We start from the raw sequence: 14434 nt of genomic DNA, 5'->3' as shown, positions 1-14434 counted from the left end.
CCCCTCTCTTTCTGACATGTGAGCAATGCCATGGAATTTCCCAAAGTAGAGAAATAGGGAGGCCTGGCAGCAGCAGCTTCACACACAGACACAGCAATGACACAGAACAGGGCAGGGCAAGAGGCTGACAAAACTCTAACCGCTACTTGCAATGAAGTACCTTTGTTTCCAGTTCTAATCTAGCCACTATTAATATAGAGTCCAAAAGACTAAAAATACTAGTAATAATAATAACAACTGTACCATTAATAGCAAAAATAGAGGTAATAGAAATGATAAGAGTTAATAGTGGTAATAAAAACTCTACTATACTTATACCAGGTTTGCATGGCCAGGTTTTGGTAAGGCAGGGGATCTAGGAGCAGCTTCTGTGAGAGCAGCTGCTCCTCCATGTCCCACAGAGTCAATTCCAGCTTGCTCCAGGACAGACTGGCTGCTGGACAAGGCTGGCCCTGTTAGAAATGGTGGTAACGCCTTTGGGATAAGAGATTTAAGAAAAAGAAAATGGGTGATGCTGGAGTTGTGACTGTGAGCAGGGAGGAGCAGGGTGAGGACCTGTGAGAGGAACAGCTCTGCACATCCCCAGGGCAGGGCAGGGCAGGAGGGGCAGGAGCTGCTCCAGCTGCTGGAGCTGATTGCCCTGAGATTCCCTGGTCAGTCCCTGGGGAGGCAGCTGGGCCCTGCAGCCCATGGAGGGCACCGAGGGCAGAGATGCACCTGCAGCGCCTGGAGGAGCCCGTGCTGGAGCAGGGGGATGCCTGAGCGGAGGCTGCGACCCCATGAGAAACCTGTGCTGGAGCAGGGACCTGGCAGGGACCTGGCAGGGACCTGCAAACCCCTGGAGAGGAGCCCACGCTGGAGCAGGGCCCTGCCAGGACTTGTGAGCCCATGGAGGAGCGAGCCACGCTGCAGCAGCTTGTGGAGAACTGCTGTCCGTGGGATGAACTCACCGTGGAGAAGTTCATGGAGAAGTGTCTCCAGAAGGGACCCCTGGCACAGCAGGGCAATGACTCCTCCCCCCGAGCAGCAGGAGAAACAACAGGGGATGAACTGACCAGAGCCCCCATTCCCTGTCTCCCTGCACCCACTGGGGGGTGAGGTAGAGCTGGGAAGGAGGGAGGAAAGGGCAGAAGGTGTTTTTAAAGCTTTGTTTTACTTCTCACTATCCTGCCCTGATCCAGATAGCAAAAATTCCATTAATATCTCCAATTTTGAAAATTTTTTGCCCATGATCGCATTTGCTGAGTGATCTGTCGCAGTCCTTAGCTCTACCCATGAAGCCTTCATTCTGTTTTCTCCCTCCTGTCCATCTCTGGAGGGGAGTGAGAGAGCAGCTTTGGTGGGTGCCTGACATCCAGCCAGGGTGAACAGCCAACACTTCCTTTCCTTCATTCATTCTTTCTTTCCAGAGGTCACTGTGAAGGGGTTGAGTGGGGCTTTGACGGAGGGAGTGAAGGTGGTGGGGAATGGTGGAGACAGGAGCCACAGGGACATGGGACAGGCATCAGAGGGGCCTGGGCAGCTGGCAGGGGGCACGGACTGTCCCCTGGCCCAGCAGCAGGGGACAGGGGGCACGGCCTGTCCCCTGGCCCAGCAGCAGGGGACAGGGGGCACGGTCTGTCCCTTGGCCCAGCAGCAGGGGACAGGGGGCACGGCCTGTCCCCCTGGCCCAGCAGCAGGGGACAGGGGGCACGGTCTGTCCCTTGCCCCAGCAGCAGGGGACAGGGGGCACGGCCTGTCCCCCTGGCCCAGCAGCAGGGGACAGGGGGCACAGCCTGTCCCCCTGGCCCAGCAGCAGCCCCGTGCCCTGCCCAAGGCGCTCCCAGCAGGGGCTGGGCCCCAGAGGCAGGGGGAGACCCCAGTCCCAGGGCAGCGTTTCTGCCCCGTCCCCTGTCCAGCCCAGCCTGCCCTGTGTGCGCAGTGACCGCTGGCATGGGCTGCCCTGGACACTGTGACCTGCTGGGGACACTGAGATCTGCCCCGCTGTGACACTGCCCTTGGGATTGCACAGGCACCAAACAAACCCCAGCCAGCACTGCCCCTTGTCATGTCCCAGGCACCGGAGAGCATCAGAGCCAGCCCCGCTCCTGGTGATGTCCCAGGCACCAGAGCACATCCCAGCCCCGCTCCTGGTGATGTCCCAGGCACCAGGGCACATCCCAGCCCCGCTCCTGGTGATGTCCCAGGCCCCACAAGTGTCCCAGGTGTGGGAAGAACTCATCACACAGCTCAGCCTTGACCCCAAACCAGCAGAGGCACCACGAAGGGCAGCCCTGCGAGTGCCCCAGTGTGGGAAGAGCTCCGTGCGCTGCTCCAGCTCCATGCCCCACGGGAGGATCTGTGCTGGATGATCCCCAGTGAGCCCCGGTGGGCAGAGCCCTGGTGACCCATGGTGCTGCTGATCCATGTTGGGAAGACACCCGGCTGGGGGGATCCACATCCTCCTGGCTCCCCGTGGCCTGGATTTTCTTTTCATTTCTCTTTGCCCTTTCAAAACTCTTAAAAGCAGGTAAAAATAAAGATGTTGAGCTAAGACAAGGATGGGGACATGGGGGGGTCTTGCAAGGGATGTGGGGGATGCTGGGTTTGAAGGACTTGGGGGTTCCTGGGAGGGACCTGGGAGTTTCTCAGGGCTTTGGGCACCCCAGGCTGAGCGGCTCCAGTTGCCCTGGGAGACCCTGGTGGAGGTTCTGGGCAGCAGGTCAAGGACCCCCTGCCCTGGAACTGTCCCCATGTGCCCCCATCCCAACGCCTCGTCCCCTTGCAGCGGCTGCCCCATTCCTTACTCCCCTTCCATACTCCCCTGGCCCCTGCCTGTTCCCGTGTCCCCCCTGTCCCGTTCCCATCCTGCTCCCATCCCAATCCGGACCCCATTCTTGATCCTTGTACCGTATTCCCTGTCCCTGTCCCTGTCCCAGTCCTATTCCCTGTCCCCATTCCTCGTCCCTGTCCCCATTCCCTGTCTCTGTCACCACTCCCAGTCCCTGTCTCCATTCCCATTCCCCATTCCCTGTCCCCATTCCCATTCCCTGTCCCCATTCCCATTCCCTGTCCCCAATCCCAGTGAGACATTAATTTTGAAGAATTAAGAATTTTAGGAAAGTTAAGATGATAGTTAAATTAGATGTTGCTGACTTATCAGAAGTAGATAAATGGGCTTTGTTCATAGTTAACAGTAGCTGGATCTTAGATAAGATATCCAGGATCTATTAACTCATTGCTTGCCAGCTTTATGCTTGGGTAGCTGTGCTTATCATGTGAAACAGAATGTGATCAACAGATTTCAGGGACACAAAAACAGTTGCAGACTTCCCATACTTTAGGAATCCATTAAGCACAGGAAAACGGCAAGGATTCATTTGTCACGTGTGCATGGGAAAGGCAGAAAGGTCAGAACGAGGAAGACTTATTTTACTTCCTCATTTTGGAGACCCCTCCCCAAAATGGACCCCTGACTCATTTCAGGGAACAGAACTACACATGCTTAATTGCCTTTTTGCCAATTAGCATGTGAAGTGGATCAGAGGAAGTGACAGGGATATGAATATGCATTCATATTTTGTGTATTCAAGACTTCTGTAAATATAAAAGCTTTGTAATACCTGTGATTTTTGCAGTGTGCATTAGGGAATTATCCCAGGTACTGCCCAGCTGTCTCAATAAACATACACTTTCTAACTTTAAACCCGTAGAGAGTTTTTGTCCATCTCAGTTGGATATCGATATTAGATTGATATTCATATTTTAGTAAATCATTGTCCTAAAGAAGTCCTAGTATGTGCATTAACATGTCTTTTCTTAATATTCGAGTAATTATTCTTGCATTGCTTCAAGATAAACTGGTATGATTCAAAGAATATCCACTGAGGTACACATAGAACATTGATTTATCATAAGCAAATTGCAGTTGCAGAGATTTTCACTGACATTCTGCCACTTGTCATCATTTTAAAAGTGAAAAGTCAGCTATTAAAGTCAACAACAAAATTTCTAGCTTCTAACAAAGGGAAAAAAGTATATGGTTTGCACTAGATAAAATATAAATACAGAAAATGTCTCCCAACCAAGTTCCTTGCCCTGATCAAAACATCTCCCAATCAAGTTCTTCGCCCTGAACCTGGCTGATAAAGACAACTATTATCAGTAAATGTGGATGAAACATTGCATAAGTTAATAGTATTCAAAGTCCATGTTCTGTTCCTATTATTATTTTTATACAAAGAAAAAAGGGGAAAGGGGTTGGATTGAGGGTACACCCTCCTCCCCTCTGAGTCTGTTCTCATGTTTTACAATAAATCCTACAACAGTACAATACAGCTGCCTAAAATATGGACACTGGAAACCACAGACAGCATTACAAATGATCACCTGCCTCATGGACAGTTCATAGATGGATTTGATTTGTTTACAAATTACTTCTCAAGTTTGCAAACAGTTTTTCTGTTTACAGATTGTTTTCTGGAAGTTTGGTTTTTTTCCAAGGGATCAAGTGCTGAAAGGTTGTTTTTTAAAATTGGGTTTTTCTCTAAGGGTTAAATGGGCTCAGGGTTAAATAGCTTTCTGCTTTTAGAGATTAGTTCAATTTGTAACCAAGAAGCATTATGCCTGTGGCCTGAGTTCTCCCCTAACAGTTCTTGGAGGGGAATGCTGCAGCTCCAGTGTAAATTAGATGCATGCTGTTCTCTGTCCCATGTTGGCAAAGGGCCCTTGCAGATGGGTGACAGAGAACAATACACAGAATTTTATAAAGAAAAGGAGGGTGAGGTGTTACCATGATTGACAGGGGTCTTGACCAATCAAATATCTCCCAAAACTGCAGGCACCTCACGGGCCAGAACCTGAAGGGGCGTGGAGCTCAATCCAATGAGAGCTTCCAGGCCTGGTCTTTCAAATGCCCTGTGTAAGGGGGGGCTTGGGAAATAAAATCTCTCTGTTGCCCCATGAACTCGGGAGGAGCAGTCTTTGTCTCCTGTGCCCTCGCTGCCCCACGAGACCAAAGAGATGTTCACCAGGGCCCTCCCTGTTTGTGGCCGTCCATTGCCCAGCTGAGCAGACAGCCAGTTGTGTTTGCAGTGAGCTGCCACAGGAAGACACACAGCAGCTGGAGATTTGAATAGCAGGGCTTGGCCAATTCTTTTACTTTCAGAGTGCAAGAAAGACACAAAAGCACAAGGAAACATGGCAGTGTTTCGGTGGAGTCTCTTTGTCCTGTGAAGTTCAGTAGCTGTTGGTGTTTCTGTGCTGCTGCTAATCCCTTCCATGAAAATATTATTCCAGGAAGGAGCAACAACATCTGACACGCGCCAAGTGTTGCCCCCAGTTGCTCCAGGTGCTGCTCCCCACAGCCCCTGTAGGACGGAGCACAGCCCCCAGTGCACACCAGCTTTGGCTGCCCTCTGGCAGAGAAGCCCTTTTGGGGCACAGGTTTCTGGGGCAGGAGACGGGCACCGGTGCTGCCAGGGCTCAGGGGAACTCTGCTTGGGCGGGGACTGTGCCTTACCTGCTGCTGTCAGCGCTGCCCGGGCCCCAGGGCTCAGAGCAGCATTCCTGCCCTGGCCCACACGTTCCCGGTCTGTGTCCCACAGCCGTGCTCAGGATGGCCACCATGTGGGACGTGTCCCGAGGAGGCCGTGCCAGCTTCTGTGGAGGCCCCGTGCCCTTCCCGCCGCGGCTGCGTCGGCAGCTGCGGGGGCTCCTGCTGCTCTGAGCCCGCAGAGCAGGGCAGCGTTTGCTGATGGGCTGAGCCCTTCCTAAAGATCCTGTTGGGCTGTCTGACACACCTGGGGCAAGGCATTCCTTCCACCCTGGGCCACTCTGGGGGGCTGGGGGTGGCCCCAGGGCAGGTGGCAGTGCGTGCAAGGGCCCTTGGTGACAGGGTGCAGCATGGTCACCGTGGAATGGAACGGGGCAGGGATTCCAAGGGCCCTTGGTGACACGCTCTGGCAGAGGTGTTGGCAGTTACAAGTTACAGTTACACTCCACAGTGCTCGGTGCACACGACGAGAGAGGACGTGAGAGAGCGGTGCTGTGAGGAGCCCTCGCACAGCCACTTGTTCCTTGCTGACCCAGAGCTTTCCCAAGGTATTACTCCTGCAGGTGAGCTTGTGGCCAGACCAGAGCACTTGGTGACCCCTGGCCTTCCCGAGGCATCTCTTCTGCAGCTGCCCTCGAGGGCAGATTGTGGCATTTGCACCATCCTTGACAGGAGTCTCCTGTCCTTGTGGCTGGAGCCCCCAGGACCAGAGTGCAGGACTTGCTGTCCTGTAGCCTTGCCAAGACTTCACTCTTGCAGGTGCCCTCAAGGTACGACTGCAGCACTTGCTGACTCGGACCTTTTCCTTTTCACCTTCTGCAGGCAGCCATGAATCCAGGCAGCGACGTAGAGCACAGACCTGGGAGCGTGCCCAAGCTGGCCTGGGGAAAGGAGGAGAAAGAAGGCCCTGGAGCTGCCCCAGCACAGCAGCCTGAAGAGGTGGAGCAGTTCCAGCCACGGCAGAAGGGTGAGTGGCAGAGCTGGGCCACAGGGCTGGTGCCTGCAGCCAGCTTGGCCCCATGCCATGCCATGCCATGCCATGCCATGCCATGCCATCCCATCCCAGCTTCTGGGGCCATGCCCATGGACAGGATGGAATAGGGGCCGGGCAGACACCCCACAGCCGTGCTCCGTGCCCTGGGCCGTCACGGGGCTGTCCCTGCCTGGGCAGCGCAGGGCTGGGCTGTGTTCTCCGGCCTCTCCCGCAGCCCCTCAGCTCGGGCTGCGCTCGCTCTTTGCCAGGTGCAGCCGTGCAGCGCACACGAGAGCAGGAACGCACCCGTGGCCGCTTCCGCAGAACAGCGCAGGTACCTGCAGCCATCCCCACCTGGGCTGGGCCTGCTGGCACTGCTCAGCCCAGCAGCACGCCTGCAGCACTCCGTGGCTTCTTGCCCTTCTCCTACAGCTCGTTTGCAAATTCATCAAGAGAATTCGGCAGGAAGAGACCAGCGCCATGGGCCCTGGGCTCAGAGCCTACTCAGAGCTCCTCGGACATGAGACCAGTGCCGCCCTGCTGGATTTGCTTGTGCAGAGGGGTGTTTCCAGAGCAGAGCAAGTAGGCAGCTGTGGCCAGGCTTCAATTCCCCCATGAGTCACACGGCTTCCCAAGCCACAGTGCTGGGCCCTGTGAGCCTTTGAGGCCATCACATTGTGGTGGGAAGGGAAGCACTTCTCTGGGGACACTGGGAACACTGGTCCCTCTGGCTGCTTTCCAAGTCTCCCTGTGCCTTCTCCAGGTGCCTGCCATGGTGAGGTACATCCACCAGTGGCTCATGGCCAATGATTCTGCAGAGCACAGGCTGGACAACGCCCTGCTGTATCTCACAGAAGCGCAGCCAAATGACGCAGTAATGACACTTCTGCGTGTGGCCCCATCCTGTGACAGGTACGGGGCCCACCTGCCCAGAGGGCTCAGGGCTCACCCCAACCCATCGCCCTGTACAGCCTGTGCCAGGTGTCTGACCCACAGAGAGTCCCAGGGCCCTCTGGCTGCTCCCTCTGCCAGCCCTGGCACGTCAGCCCCCGAGCCTGCTGCCATTCTCCCTCGCTGCCCCACAGGGGCCTGTCCCCACAGGGCTGGGCTGCCTGGCTGCTTCTGGAGAGGGGCAGTGGGTAAAGGCAGAGCCGTCGGTCAACCCAGGCCCCTAGAGATGCCCAGGCCACAGTGCTGTGTCTGAGATCCCCTGAAACAGATCTCTAACCCCACAGAGCTGCCATGGCCATGTGGAAGACCATCATGTGCACGCCCTGGACTGCAGAGCTGGCACAGCAGATACTCCTGGATGTGCTGGGGAGCTGGCCAGAGCACAGCACGTGCACCTCCGATGGGGACAAAACGGGTGTCTTTGTCCTGGCTGTGAGTTTCTGCCAGTGGCCTTTGCTGGCCCCAAGGTCACCTGTCCAGCAGCTCTCCATCCTCCTTCCCCCACTGCATCTCCCTGCTCAGGGCCTGAAAGCTGGCCTAGGGACAGCTGCAGGGCCACCAGGCCCGCTGCTCCCCCTGTGTCTCTCTGGGCCTCTCCCTGCCACGCTCGGGCCCTGTCACACGAACACCTCGGCACTGAGCGCTGTATTGGGGGGCTTCGTCCTTTGCAGGCAACTGTGGTAATATGGAAGATCCTCCAGGAGCGCTGTGTCCCAGATATAGTGGATGAGCATTTCCCGCAGTTATTTGTGCATCTGCTCTTCCAAGTGTTCTTCAGCACCAAAGAGATGCCAGAGGAGGTGGATACCTTCTGGAAGGGATGCCAGGAAGAACATGGCCTTGCCACCAGCCCCAGCAGGTGCTCTATCCCAGTCCTTCTGTCCCTGCCACATGGCCAGGGCAGGAGCCAGTGCTCCCAGTGTGACCCGGGCTTTGCTCTGCACTCAGGTTTGCAGTGAGGACCCTGAAGTCCCTGCTGTGCCAAATGGACTATGAGGATGTGGTGTTGTCAATGGAACGCAAGCGTGGCTGGGACACGCTGCTCTGTGCTGACACCCACATTTATGCCGTGGGTCTGCTGGCCAGGTGAGACCCCCTTCTCCCCATTGCTCCCGGCATTTGTGTTCTGTGTCTGGGGTATCCCACTCAGTCCCTGTGGCTGTGGGCCAGAGGCACGAGGGACGGCCAAGCAGACTGGGAAAGGCTGGGAGAGGAGGGTGCCCAGTAGCAGCCACATCTCCAAGGGCCCAGGTCCCCCTGCAGGGTGGGGGGTAAAGACAAGAACTGCATCAGTCTGTCCTGGGAGGGGCTTCCCCCCCCGGCTCAGGGTCTTAGTGTCATAGGAGCAGGCCCCCAGCTGGGTAATCATTATCACTGACTCCATATATTTCAGAGGTCCAATCAATAATAATTATTATTAAGAAACCCAGTGTTCTTATAGATAGTTATGATATAGATTGATTTAATGGGTTTTCAAGTTTAAACATTATCACCATTAGTTAATTAAAAAATCACGCTTAGGTAGACAAATCTCCGTAACATATTCAGATGTTCACAATACCAGGTGCAGCATGTTAAGATAAGAATGTTTTTTAATTCTTTCCTCTGATCTTCTCAGACTTTCTCAGGCGATGCCTGGGAAGGTTGTCTGTTTCTCTCTGAGGCCAGAGAGCTGCTGCCACATCTTAGTGCCATTTTCCACCTTCCAGGGAGATGCACAATGAATCCATCGATTTGTGTAAAAGCATCTCAGGCTGTCTCCTTGAATTGCTCAGCACAGAGATGCCATACTGGAACTTCCCTGCCATGGCATTCTTTGTGGAGGTGAGTCTGAAGGCCGGCGCTGCCTCCCAGCTCTCTGCCCTCTCCTAGCCCCAGCTGCCTGGGACGGTGCCCACGCCCTGTGCTGCTGCCTGGTCCCCGCCCTGTGCGGTTCTGGGCTCCTGCCAGCCGGGTCCCCTGTCACTGCCCTGTGCCTTTCAGGTCCTGCATTGCCTGGACTTGGGTGCATGTGGTGACAGCATCATGGATCTCTTGTCGACACACTTGCTGAGTGAGTGCACAGAGATGCGCCGCCAGGTTCTGAGGGCCCTCCTCTTGCTCAGGGATAATCCCTCGCTGGTAAGGAGGGGCAGCAGCTGAAGCCGTGCAGGCAGCGTGGGGCTGGGGAACACAGTCGCTGGAACTTGGCTGGGCTTCAGGCACTGGGTCAGCCGCTCCCAGCTCTCCTGCCTCCCACTTCAGCTGCCCGAGTGCTGCGGGACAGGCCTTTGGCCTCTGGGCCCTGTGGCAGCAGGGTGGCCTTTCACACACCTTTGCTCCGCACAGGCCAAAAGAATGTGGAGCCTGACCGAAAGCCTCGGGGAGCTCCTGCAGGAAAATGATAGTGATGTGGTCAGGATGGCCATTGTTCTAGTTAGTGATTTGTTCCTGGATAATGACGCCCCAATAACCATCCCCATCGCCCTGCAGCTGGCTAAGGTGCTCCTGCCACTCTTTGAACACGTAAGGCTCTGTGCCCTCAGCCACGGCCACTGGCTGCTGCCCAGACACTTGGTGCCCTGTGGAGATGCAGGCCTGCACCAACGTGGGCCAGAATCAGCTGATGCCAAGGTCTTGTTTCCTTCCTGTTACACAGGATGACTGGCATGTGCAGTGGATCTCCATGTTTGTATTTCGAACCTTGCTGTCTACTGCAGAAGAGGAAGGAAAAAAGCTCCTGATGACACAAGTGTGTCACAGCCTGCTCCCACTCTTCTTCCACTGCCATGATGAGAATCAGAGTGTGGCAGAGGTGAGGACTCGCGGGCTGCTGCTGTTCCCCTGGGAGAGGGCTTGGCTGCCTCCTGCCCTGGCACCTAGTAGGCTGGATCCTCCTCCTGGCCCTGGCACAGGGATGCTGATCCTGGGCTGTAGGGCGATTTCTGTGTCTCTACTGCTCTCCAGGCTTCTCAGGAAACTCTCCTTTGTGTGGCCAAATTCCTGAACAGGAGAGATCTTGAAAAATCTGTAAAGAAGGAGAAACTGTGGAAGTTCATTGAGATCCTGGTAAGGAGGGCCGGGAAGCCGCAGCCCCAGCCTGGAGCAGCCCCTGAGCGCGGTGCTCGGTGTGCGGGCTGGCAGCTGTGCCCCTGCCCGCTGCTGCAGCCCGAGGCCGCGCGGGCTCTGCTCCAGGCTCCTGCGGCCCCAGCCGGGTGCCCATGGAGCCCCGGCCCCGGGGGCTGCGGGGCCAACCCTTCCCTCCTGTCGCTCTCTCCAGCTGGCAGAGGACAGCAGCAGCGTGGCCGAGCACCTGCGCCGGGCCCTGCCCTACCTGCAGAGCCCACAGGAGCCCCTGCGAGAGGCGGCCGTCAGGTTCATGGGTGAGCCACGAGCCGGGCCAGGAGGGCGTGTGGGCACAGGGCTGGCGGCGCCGCTGGCAGGGAGCTGTGCCCTGGGCCTGACAGGCTCTGTGTTCCCAGGGACGGCCGGGCGGCACCTGAGGGGGAGGAAGGAAGAGCTCCAGCTCCTCTCTGAGGGTGAGTGAGGGCAGCGGGCTGCCAGCGGGGGCTGCCGGGGGAGCTGCGAGCCCTGCCCCGACTGCGGAGGGCTCTGCTCCCTGTGCGGACCAGGGCCGGCGTGGACAGAGCACACAGAGCTTTCAGGGCACCTGGGGGATTCGTGGCCAGCAGCTTTGGGCTGATCCAGCTGGTCCCTGCTCCCTGCTGGCCATGGCCAGAGCCGGCTGGGATGGCCCTGGCACAGAGTCCCCTCGGGTCCCCTCAGATGTGGGAACTGACCATGGCTCTGCTCCTCTCTCTTTCAGCCCTTGAAGGCCTGACCAATGACATCAGTGACGCCGTTGGAAGCCTGGCAGTTCAGACACTGTACATCCTCCAGGAAGCAGAGAGAGCTCCATATTCCATCTTCAATAACCTGCGTGATCGGCTCTGCAGGGCATGGAGGAGACGGCCTCGTCTGTCGGGGCTCGGCTGGCTGCGCTGCTGGAGCTCTGCAGAGAGCTGATTCCAGAGGCTCTGTCTGCTGGGGCCACCTGAGCCAGCAGGAATGTTTTATTTCTTTAACATTGTTCTTTTCTTCTTTTTGTTTTTCTTTAGCATGTTAATATAGGATGTGTTGTAATAGACAGACTCCCAGCATCTTTCTTTTGCTGCCCAGGCTCTGCAGGGCTGAGGGGAAGAGGGAGAAAAGGGTTCCTGGGCTCAGCAAGCTGCCCAGGCTTGCAGGGTTGCAGGGAAAATGGCCAGAAGCCCCTTGGCCTTTGGTGGTTCTGCTGAAGCCTCTGTGCTGCCCACAGAGCAGATGGGCAGGGGCTGGAGCTGTGGAGATCTCTGTGAGAGCAGTGCCTGGAGATGGCCACAAGCCCTGTCCCAGGCAGGAAGTGCCATCCGTGTCCTCCTGCCCGTGTGTTGCTGGCTGGATTGCTGAGGGCTCCCAGGTGCCTCTTGGTGGGGCTCCTCTGGAGCTCCTGTGGGGCTGCGGCGCTGCTGCCGGGCAGGCTGGCCGGGCTGGGGAGACCCTGAGGGGACGGGCCCACGAAGGGATGAGGGGCTGCGGAAGCCCTGACAGGACAAGGCAGTGGGAAGGCACGGGGGGGACGTGTGAGGGAGTGGGTAACGTTGGCTCGGGGAGGAAAGTGGGTTGGAGCCAAAGAGACCACTCACCCTGATGTTTGTGTGGCAAACAGAGCACATTTATTCTCAAGCCCTTCCTTCTAAAGGGCCTCTGAAAACCCAGTCTGGATGATTTCACTGGTCTGATCTCTGTGCCCCTTCAGATTCTGGCCTAGGGAATGCCTGCAGCCTTGGGCCAGCTGCAAACAGGGAGCATTCCCTGCCACAAAGAGCCAAGGTGGGGCTGCAGGGCAGCTGCTCCAGCCCCGACTGCACTGCTGAATGCTGTGCTCTGGGGCTGGGGCTCCCTGCACAGGGGACTGCACTGGTGTACCAGGGGAGACAGAGAAGCTGCAGCTTCAGCCTTACCGAGGTGGGTTTGTGGGCTGGGAAGAGTGGGGAGGCTCCAGGAGATTCACAGAGCTCATCCTGCTGCAAGGACGAGGAAAAGGGAGCGGGAACTCAGCAGTGAGGAGAGCTGGGGGCTGGAGAGCAGCTCTGAATGACACTAAAATCCCACCAGACCTCTGAGACATTGCTGCTCCTCAGCAGTGAGAGGATGAGTCCCTAAGCCTGGGGGCTCGGCCTTCCTCATGGTGAGGGGCACCAGGGAAGGCAACAGTGTTATGGAGACTGGAATGGGCTGGGAACTCACTGGGGGAAAAGAGGGAGCAGTTGGGAAGTAAAAGGCAGGTGGGGGAGAGAACTGGTCAGAGAAGTGCTGAGCTACTGCTTGAGCAAGCTGCAAAAAGTCATTTGGGGTCATCCCAGATTGATTCAATTTCAGAAGTTATTGAACAAGCTTATTTTTTGGGTGGTGCCATGTTTTCTCTTGGAGGTGTACACTCTGCAAACTTGAGCTGTGTTGCTGAAATGCTCAAGCCAGTCTGTGCTGCAGGGCACCCCATTTCTTCTTTGGCTGATTGCAGCCCGGTGCTGAGCTCCAGCAGGGCCCTGGCAGAGCCCAGAGCAGCCTCAGCACCCGCAGAGCCCGGCTGCAAGGAGAGAAACCAGAAAGCCCCGTCAGCTGAAGGCTCCTGTCCCCTTGTCCCAGCCACCCGCGGTGCCCAGGCCATGCTGGCCGTGCCAGAGCTGTGCCCAGAGCTGCCCATCACTGCTGCCTTTGGGAGCAGAGCAGGAGGGCAGGACATGTGCCCAGCCTGCAGCCAGCCACGGCACCTCCAGCCCTCAGCAGCTGCCCAGAGCAGGACACTCCTGTGCTTGCTGCCATCTCCCCAAAGCTCTGATCCCACCATCCCCAGCAGACAGGACCCACCTCACGCCATCCCCCGCTGGAAGAAAAGATGCTCCCAAACGATGCCCTCAGCCTTCTCCAAGGGCACAGCCCATCCACACCACAGCTGCTCCCAAGCACTTCCTGATCCAGACTGGACTCCACCTGAAACACTTCCTCTAGAAAGACAAACATCAAATTATGGAAAATAGGTTACAGAGAAAAAGGGGAACAAGAAAAAAGGTCAAAAATCTTATCTCTGTCAGGGCCCTAAGGAAGGCCCAACCCCTGCATGCCAGGGAAAAACCCACCATGGGTGAGGGAATCCCAGGCTTTCTCCCTTCCCTTGCACGGCCCCCATGGTGATCCCAAAGCAAACAAGGGCAGTGGAGCAGCCCAAGTCCTTCCTTGCCTGCAAAGCAAAGCAGCCCCTGCACAGGGTCTGGAGTCCCACCTCTGCTCCCACCATGGGGGTTTGTTTGTGTCAGGCTGGCTGCCCCAGCCCAGCCCCAGCCCGGGGCACGGTGGGTGCTGGGGGCTGTTGGCAGGGCCAGGAGCCCACTCCCATTTTGTACCCACCCCAGCCCATGCCCCCAGCCCTGCCAAAAGCAGCCTGGCAGCCGACTGAAGGATCAGCTGCATCCGCCCCAGCAAAGGGGGAACCTTTGGTTCCCAGTCAGGCTGAGCAATGCCGAAATCTGGGAGCATCCCCCTGCGTGTGGACTGATCTGCAAATTCCCTGTGGAACCTGGCTTTCAAGGAGATGTCAGAATCAAAGTCCACCATCTTCAGCCTGCCAGAGACCAGGTGGAGCAAGAGGTTGTCATCCTTGACGTCATCCTCGCTGTCCCCAGCAGCAGCAGCCCCACCTGGGACAGCTTCTCCAGGGGCTCCTTCTTCCCTGGGCCAGACCAGGCTGTCAGGGCTCTGCCCAGGGCCCCAGCATCCATGAACCATGGCCAGCAAAATCAGGGGGATGGTGGCCCCCTGTGCTTGCCACACCAGGTCTCCAGCTCAGCTACAGCCCAAGAGCTGCGTCTTCACTTCTGCTGACCCCTGCTCAGAGCTACAGGCAGGACAAATCCTGTCTGGTTGTCTTTGCCACTGAGTGCCAAGCGATGTGTGCAGCT

Source organism: Lonchura striata, chromosome 5 (genome assembly GCF_050655825.1).
Source record: "Lonchura striata isolate lonStrDom1 chromosome 5, ASM5065582v1, whole genome shotgun sequence".
Classification (NCBI taxonomy): domain Eukaryota; kingdom Metazoa; phylum Chordata; class Aves; order Passeriformes; family Estrildidae; genus Lonchura; species Lonchura striata.
Note: the sequence above shows the minus strand (reverse complement) of the source record.